The 8,218-nt window shown below is 39.5% G+C and overlaps 1 long non-coding RNA gene across 2 annotated transcripts; it reads left to right on the top strand.

The window, feature by feature from the left end:
- Positions 1 to 2,295: 2,295 nt before the first annotated feature.
- LOC139041707 (uncharacterized) lies at positions 2,296 to 7,666 on the top strand. 2 transcript variants are annotated; one of them, XR_011497426.1, is made up of 4 exons: positions 2,303 to 2,420; positions 2,725 to 2,808; positions 6,641 to 6,787; positions 7,627 to 7,666. It is a non-coding gene; the product is annotated as an uncharacterized lncRNA (long non-coding RNA). The 2 variants fall into 2 exon arrangements; XR_011497425.1 differs by lacking the exon at positions 2,725 to 2,808 and having other exon boundaries at positions 2,296 to 2,420.
- The last annotated feature ends 552 nt before the right edge of the window (positions 7,667 to 8,218 follow it).

Raw genomic sequence — 8,218 nt, forward strand, 5'->3', positions numbered from 1 at the left:
GGAGAGTGTTCGGGAGGATGTAATCACCACAATGTCTGGTGACTCTAAAGCTATAGGTCAATGCTGTAGAGGACGAAACCCTGATCTGGTGGAACCTGGAATCTAGGAGCCCAAGGAGGATCAAGCTCCCAAGTTGTGTTCTTCTCAGGCACTTTATGAAACCCTAGACAGCCCATTTCCACCAAGACTCATTCGGAAAAGATCCTGTCCTTCAGAGGGCAAACTTCTCAGACGTCAGTAGGAAGATCTGAGGGACAGCAGGGGGAGTCCTCCCCTCTCCTCCATCCAGCAGTTGCTGTTCCTCCCCCACCCCCTCACATGATGTCAACTCAGGCTCCAGAGGCCAGGGGCAGCCTGGCCTAGAGCGAACTCTGAATACCCATCTGATGAATGATTGAGTGAAGGAGTCAGTGAGTGAATTACTATTTGGCAATATTCCTATTTTTCACACATATCCAACTGGTTCAACAATCTTAAAATAAAAATGAATGACGATGGGTTCAGATATCAGAGGAAATGTTCTCCAATTACATTTTTATTGTTCAGCTGTGGCTTTATTATTTGACCTCTTTGGGTATTGTCATTTGGATTTGAAGGACAGAGATTGTAAGGGTCTTGGTATCTAAAATACAAGGACCCTACAAAGGGAGGTCCCTTCAATGCCTTGACCATGCCAGCTTTTCCCATGGTCCAGGATTATACCAAGGTTTGGTCGTATTTCTAATAGCCTGTGTAGTATGGCAGCTCACTTGGTTTTGGCTGATAATTTGGGTACCCCATCAGTTTAAATACCATGCACAAGTTATTGTCTACTTGCCCAGAGTCTTGGAATTTAAATTACTGCAATGATCTGCAGCAGAAGCTGGCTCTAGTAGTAGAAGGACTGATATTTTGTTAGGTGCCAACCCTTCCATGTGATAATATGAGACAAGAGTTAAAATGTAAAGAACTCCAAAAGAGGGTCAGATTGGCTTCATTTATACTGAAGAGTAATTAACTGTTTCCAGAGGATTTCTTGGCAGCTGGTTTTGTTAGGAGAGAAGGTGGACTGATGTGAAGGCATTGGATGTCTGCAGGAGGAAAGGAGGGATGAAAGTGGAAGGCAGGAGGGGAAAAGGATTGCTGGAAGGGATGAAAGAAAGAAAGGCCGAGGGACCCTGAACAGAAACTTGAAGAATTTACTTCACCATTCTGCTTACTGTAGCTGGTGTGCAATTGGTAGAATTTAGTTTTGGGTTCAGGTTGATAGAGAATAAATCAGGAAGAGAATTTAGGGTGAATCTTCACCAGCATAGCTGGAGATCAGCATTTCCAAAAGGATTTGGACCTGAATCTTAACCAAATTACGATTAAACAGGAGGGGAAATTCCTACTGATGGGAGAGGCGTGTGTGTGTAGATGGGACTCCCTCGCCAGAGGATTCAGCCTTTGATTAAAGCCTGTTGATGTGGAACTGCCTCATTCAGTAGTCTTCTTTAGCGCTGGCTGCTGTGCGATAGCTGTGCTAACACCTGACCTACGGACATCGTGCTCTTAGGAGGAAAGAACCCTGCTAATCGGAGCTTCTCAGCAACACCCTCTCCAGGAAGCCTCCTCTGCTCACTACAGCTGAAAGCAATGTTTCCTCTCTGACCTGCCGTAGGATTCCCACCATCAATTTTATCTTTTATATTTTCTTATTTTATAACATGAGGACACACCCCTCTCTCAGACTGTAAACTCCTTGACGCAAGTTTCATGTTATCACTTATTGCATTTTCCATGGCAACTGTTTATAGAACTTGTACATGGGAGCGGCACAACAAATTTTGTCATCAGTGGATTAGACGCATACTTGCAAAGAGAAAGTACAGAAGAAGTGTCAAAGCATGTATGTGAGGATTGTCCAAGTAGCTGTGGGATGCCTAGAACATTTTAGATATGTGTTTAGCATTCAACCCATCCCTTAATTTTGTCCTATTGATACTGACCCTGATATCAGTTTCCCCACATTAAACCCAGCATATATGGGGTTAAAAGCAAAACAACCATTCCCTGCTTGCTCTCTGGCTTCCTGGCTCCAGAATCCACTATTCTCCATGGAGACAGACACCATCAAGGACAAGCACCTGGACTATCTCCTCCCTCAAAGAGATACAGGCTGGTGGGAAAGCTGACGACCAGCAAGGTCATGAGCTCCCTCCTGTCTGCAAGGAGTCTCAAGGCCAAAGACAGGCTGGTGGGAAAGCTCCAACCAGCAAGGACATATGCTCCCCCTCCCCTACCTAAAGCCCCAAATAAAAACCCTTCCTTCTAGCTTTTTGGGGAGTTTGGGATTTCAGCGTTAGCTGCCCTCTCTTCTTGCTCAGCACTGTGCAAAAATAAAATTTCTACTTTATTCCACCACACCCGGTGTCAGAGATTGGCTTGCTGCACAACGGGTGAGCGAACTCACTTCAGGTTTGGTAACAATTTGGCAACCCAGATGGGACAATGTCCCAGGTGGACGTCTTGCCTGTGGCACTCTGGCCTCTGGCTAAAGGCCTCTCTTGGAAGCTGTCCTGCAGCTGCCTGAGCCCCTTGTCTCAGGGACAGCCCCAAGCAGCTGGCTGCTAGCCAGACGTCCTTGGCCCATGGCACTTTTGCTTTGGTGGTGGAAGAAACTAGGTTTAGGACTTAGGAAGACGTCTCTTGTAAGTAGCTGGTAGTTTTTGTTTTCGTCTTTGTGTTAACCTTTTCCAACAGGACCGGCCGGAAATAATGGGTACCTTGGCAGCCCTCTGGGCTCCGTTTGTTTTGAAGTCACCGCGACGCCCTGGCCAAATTTTGGTAAGTCCCCTGGGTGTGCACAACCGAGGTCCCTTGTCCTTGCTCATTTGGGAAGATCTGCATAGCGGATCTTCATTTGTTGGGCGCCCCCAAGTGTAGGACACGGACCAAGCTGGGACTGGAAGCACTTTGGTTTTTGGTTTTGGTCTTTGTTTTGGTTTCCGTTTGTGGCCAAGGGTTTCTGGGAATGTGCCCTTGTTTGGTATCTGTTGTTGTTGTCTGTTTATCTGTCCTTTTAAAAGTGTCAACATGGGAGATGCTGCATTTATCCCACTTAAGAGCCCCTTGGGAAAAACTTTGGCTGATGGGTGACCTGTAGCTATAAGCCAATGTCTAAAGAGGGATGATTTTCTCTTGTAACACCATGTGGCCACAATATTCTTTAGACTCTGGAGGGAAAAAAAAAATGGCCAAACGATGGATCCTCAAGTTGGGAAACTTTTTAGAGAGCTCTTATGATAAACAGCTGTTTTATTCATACCTATGAAAAGACCAAATTAAGAGGAAACTATAATGACCAGTCTTAAGAACTTAATGAAACTTGGGGTCTCAGCTTCTCGTAGTCTTACAGATGCAAATGAAAATGTTAAGTTAACAAAGAGAAATCAGAAAGGGAAGAGTCACAGTACTCATCCCAATGGGATAAATGGAACAGATATGGATGAAGTTAAAACAAAGGTTTTAATGAAACACTGCCTAAGGTTGGATGGGCTAAAGGGACCCCCCTATAGGCTCCCCAACATTAAAGGACATCAGACAAACCTATTCTATTTACCCCAGTTTGAAAAATTTAAAAGGTCAGGAGGCAAAAATCAGAGTGAGAAACCTGACCAACAATTTTTTGAGGCAACAGTTAGGTTACTAAGATTAATAAGACTATAAAGATTAAAGTGTTTAAGTTAATATTATATGAAGGGGTTATGTCAACTTTGCCTGGATGTTTTCTTTGGGAATAAATGTTGTGTCTAACTGGGAATGCTTCCGCTGAACAATATTGTAATACCAAAACCTTTTAATAGAATTCTAATGTAAGTTATAATTAAAAGTATAAGGGTTAGTAAAACTAAGATAAAGTTTTGTAAAAATTTATATACTTAAACGGGTCAATTACAGTTCACCCAAACTGATGTATGCAATTGGAAAAGCCAGCTGCAACAATGGGGAGCCTGTTTTAATCTTTTGAGGCTTCTAAATAAAATTAGAAATACTTTACTGCCTCTTTAAGAGAAAATAATTAAATAATTAAACATGCCAGCAGCCAACCCAAATCTGCTGCTGTTGTCTACTCTTTTGCCAAGCTTCCCAGCAAGCAGAGCTGAGCTTCAACTCCCCCAAAATCCCTGATCTAAAATTGAAGAAGTAAAAATAAGTAAACTTTTGAGATAATTTGAATTGTAATGGCCATTCTGAAAACCTGTTTCAGAAGAGGATTCAAAATCTCTCATAATGGAAAGCAGTCTTTAATGAATATGCAAAAACTTCTAGAGACAAAGTTATTTAACATGCTATAAAATGATCTTTGATGAATAAAAGCCTGTTTAAGTTTGCTGGTTTCATTTAAAATGAACATGTCCTCAAAGTTATCAGCATTGGCTGTGATGCAGACATACAGCCTGGGTTTACTGGTCAAATGAGCTCATGTCATCTCTGTTACAAAATTTATCAGCAAAACTCCTAACTCAGTATAATAGCTAATTTTGTTTAATGTCTCATGGAGTTTTTGTAGATGACCTAAATATAATTGTTAAGAATGGGTAAACTAAATAAATGTAAAAAAATAAAACTTTTTAGAAAAACTTTTTAATAATAATTATATATATAATTATATGTATAATAATTATATTATGATATATGCACTTAAAACAACTGAGGATAATACTTCACTGCTGTAATGTCACATGAAGTTTTTAAGAGTAATTGTTAAAACTGGGTAAGAGTTTTAAGTACAATAATTATGTTTTATAGTCTGTATACTTAAAAACAGCTTCCAAAATCTTTTTTCTTTTTTTGGAGGAAGATTAGCCCTCAGCTAACTACTGCCAGTCCCCCTCTTTTTGCTGAGGAAGCCTGGCTCTGAGCTAATATCCGTGCCCATCTTCCTCTAGTTTATACGTGGGATGCCTACCACAGCATGGCTGCCAAGCAGTGCCATGTCCGCACCCGGGATCCGACCCAGCGAACCCCGGGCCGCCGAGAAGCGGAACGTGCGAACTTAACCGCTGCACCACCGGGCCGACCCCTTCCAAAATCTTTTTGGAAGCTTAAATTTTATAACTTTACTAAGTTAAGTTAAATAATAACAGTTTATTGGGTATCTAGGTCATTTCCACATAAGACAAAATATTAAAGGTTAACTACTAAGCATTTATTTGTCTGCCTTTGGTTTCTTATATCAAAGAGACTAAAAAGTGCTTAGGTTTATTAATAAACATGTTTTATGTATGCTGAGAAATTTTCTATGAGGAAACATATATTTCTAAAAGGACTGTATATAAGGAAAGTAAAATATGTGTTTTCAGTAAAAAGATATAAAGAATGGAAATATTTTTGTTTCTTGAGTTGAGAAAGATAAATTTGTCCTAAAGTGCTGGGACAAATTCTGAATGTAAAAAAGTAACCAAAGGTTTGTAAAAGTAAAGCCCTAAAGAAATGTATATATGGTCAAGTTGTCCAGGATTAAAGTAAATCCAATTAAGTAAATAAACTTATATGTCAAAAGTAAACTGATACAAAATTAAAACTTGGTTTCCTCTTTCTTAAAAGGTTAATTTTCCTAAATTTTTAATCTGCTCTTGATAAAAAGATTATAAAAGTTTTTTTTTTACTATTTTAACTCTGTTTCCCCTTGACTGTTTCTGTTGTCACTTCGAATAGATACCTGAGCATGGTTTTGTAGTGAACTTTGTATCCTATCTAAACAAATGTTTTAAAGCTTTTAATATTTTTGACAAGCTTCCCCCCCACACACACAAATATTCAAGTCTTGAATAAAAGCTTTCTTTTGACCTGGAAGAAGAGGGAGAGTTTCTCTGGGGATTTTCAGAGGGCCCCTGGGACTTCTTGGAGAAATTTGCTCTCTTCCTATAAGAAAAGAATGCTAAACTAATAAGGCTTATTTTGTATGTTAAATTACATGAAAAGCATTGTCAAATAAGTAATGATAAACTTTCTTAAATGGTATTATGTAAATGAGTGTTATTGATATAAGTATTTTCAAAATTATCTGATCTGTTCTGATTGTCAGCTAGAATCCTGGTTATTATCTCAAAATGTTGTATATCACAGACATGGTCAAATGCCTCTGTCAACTACCATTTTTGAATGTTTTGTTATTTATAAACAGTGGCTGTTTTACTTTGATGTTTTTGCAAATATGTTTCATCTTCAGAGAAATTCATGGAAAGGACTCTGACACTCTAGAATACAGGTTTCTAATAAACGTTCAGGTTGTAAAACTAAACTGGGTAAAAATTACAGAACTCCAACAGAGAAACCGATGACCTCACAAACTGCTGACAGAAGATTAAGATCAAGAACCAATTACACAGGACAGAATAAACTGATAGGGATGATTATAACTTTTATGACTTTTTAATTGAGATATTACTGTTTTTAATGTTTTGCTTTTTTTCAGAGTTAAGAAAACCTTTTTCTCTATTCTCTTAAAGAACTATGACTTACAGCAATTTATAAACAAAACTGAAACATTTCTCTTTTCCTCCCTATCTGAGCCCCCCAAAACACAAAAACTTCTGATAAGTAAGTATTCTTATTCCTATGGCAATATAGTTGTTTGCATAAGTACAATAAGAATCTGTTCTTCTTTTAACAGGACACAATTGGAAACAGTGGTTATATTACCAAGGCTTTGACTGGAACATCATGTTTGAAAAAACATACGGGCTTGGATATAACAAGACAGCTTTTGAGGAATGAAGGTTGACATTCTGGAATAAAGCCACTTGGAAATATTGGCCTGGTACTGTACTTATGGGTTCTGTAACCTGGTAAGGTTAAGCAAAGAATGTCGCTCCCTCTGGCAGGTAAAAGGAACCTCAATATTTTGGGGAGCCTCATGAAGAGAGGGATTCACCCAAATCTGTAGGTACTGCAGGCAGAATGTGATAACAGGTCCTTTGCTTGGCTTTCTTTGAGAGACCTTTAAAATTCAACCTGAGATTCCTTATAAGGTTCCAGCAAAGCAGATTTAAAAGAGCCTATATGATCAATTACTATTCTTGCTGTACTTATGTAAATAATTATGCCAAATTTATTAAAACTGGACATTTTGCAAACCAGTTAGTCTTAATTTGGCTATGTCTAGTGAAATTGAAGATGATTTTAGGGAGGAAGATTATATTTCAATGGAAACTATAATACATATTTATAAATATTGGATTTTAGTTTTTTCAATTATCTTTGAAATTTTTGTTTTACTTCTGTTAACTGGACTGGATCTTGAATTCTTCATCTCCTGAAATATCTGGCTAAAAACCTCCAAACTAACATTTTCAGGGTTTTTTTTCTCATTATTTTCATTTGGAGTCATTGAAAACTAAATCTGCCCTTTGTCCTAAAGCCTTACAAACTGAAGCTGGAGGACCTAATATAAACTTAAGAGAGATTCATGTCTACTGCTGTGTAAGCCACTCAAAAAGCTACCTGAGTGCCCAATGACACCATCAGAGACATTTCAAACTGCAAAAGATGCTTCGACCCTGACTTCTAGGAATCTTGATTGGCTGCCCCCTGGACTCAGAAACTGGTTTATAATTTGCTCCGATCATTAACCTTGTTTTTCTCTTTTTGTTTCTCTAGAAAAACTCTTTATTAAATACCTGGTTACTTACTTACATGATACAGGCCTACCTTCAGGAGCCCACCAGCATCACTGCCTTATTAAAAGACTGGTTCAATGAGATGAAACGACCTACGCCCCATTTCAGCAGGAAGTAGCTAGATCGGTTGCCACCCCAAATCCCTCAAGATTGAGGGATGGACATAAAATAGGGGGGAAGTTGACACTGATCCTGATATCAGTTTCCCCACACTAAACCCAGCATATATGGGGTTAAAAGCAAAACAACCATTCCCTGCTTGCTCTCTGGCTTCCTGGCTCCAGAATCCACTATTCTCCATGGAGACAGACATCATCAAGGACAAGCACCTGGACTATCTCCTCCCACAAAGATATACGGGCTGGTGGGAAAGCTGCTGACCAGCAAGGTCATGAGCTCGCTCCTGTCTGCAAGTAGTCTCAAGGCCAAAGACAAGCTGGTGGGAAAGCTCCAACCAGCAAGGCCATATGCTCCCCCTCCCCTACCTAAAGCCCCAAATAAAAACCCTTCCTTCTAGCTTTTCGGGGAGTTTGGGATTTCAGCGTTAGCTGCCCTCTCTCCTTGCTCAGCAC

This window comes from Equus asinus, chromosome 23 (assembly GCF_041296235.1).
Source record: "Equus asinus isolate D_3611 breed Donkey chromosome 23, EquAss-T2T_v2, whole genome shotgun sequence".
NCBI lineage: Eukaryota > Metazoa > Chordata > Mammalia > Perissodactyla > Equidae > Equus > Equus asinus.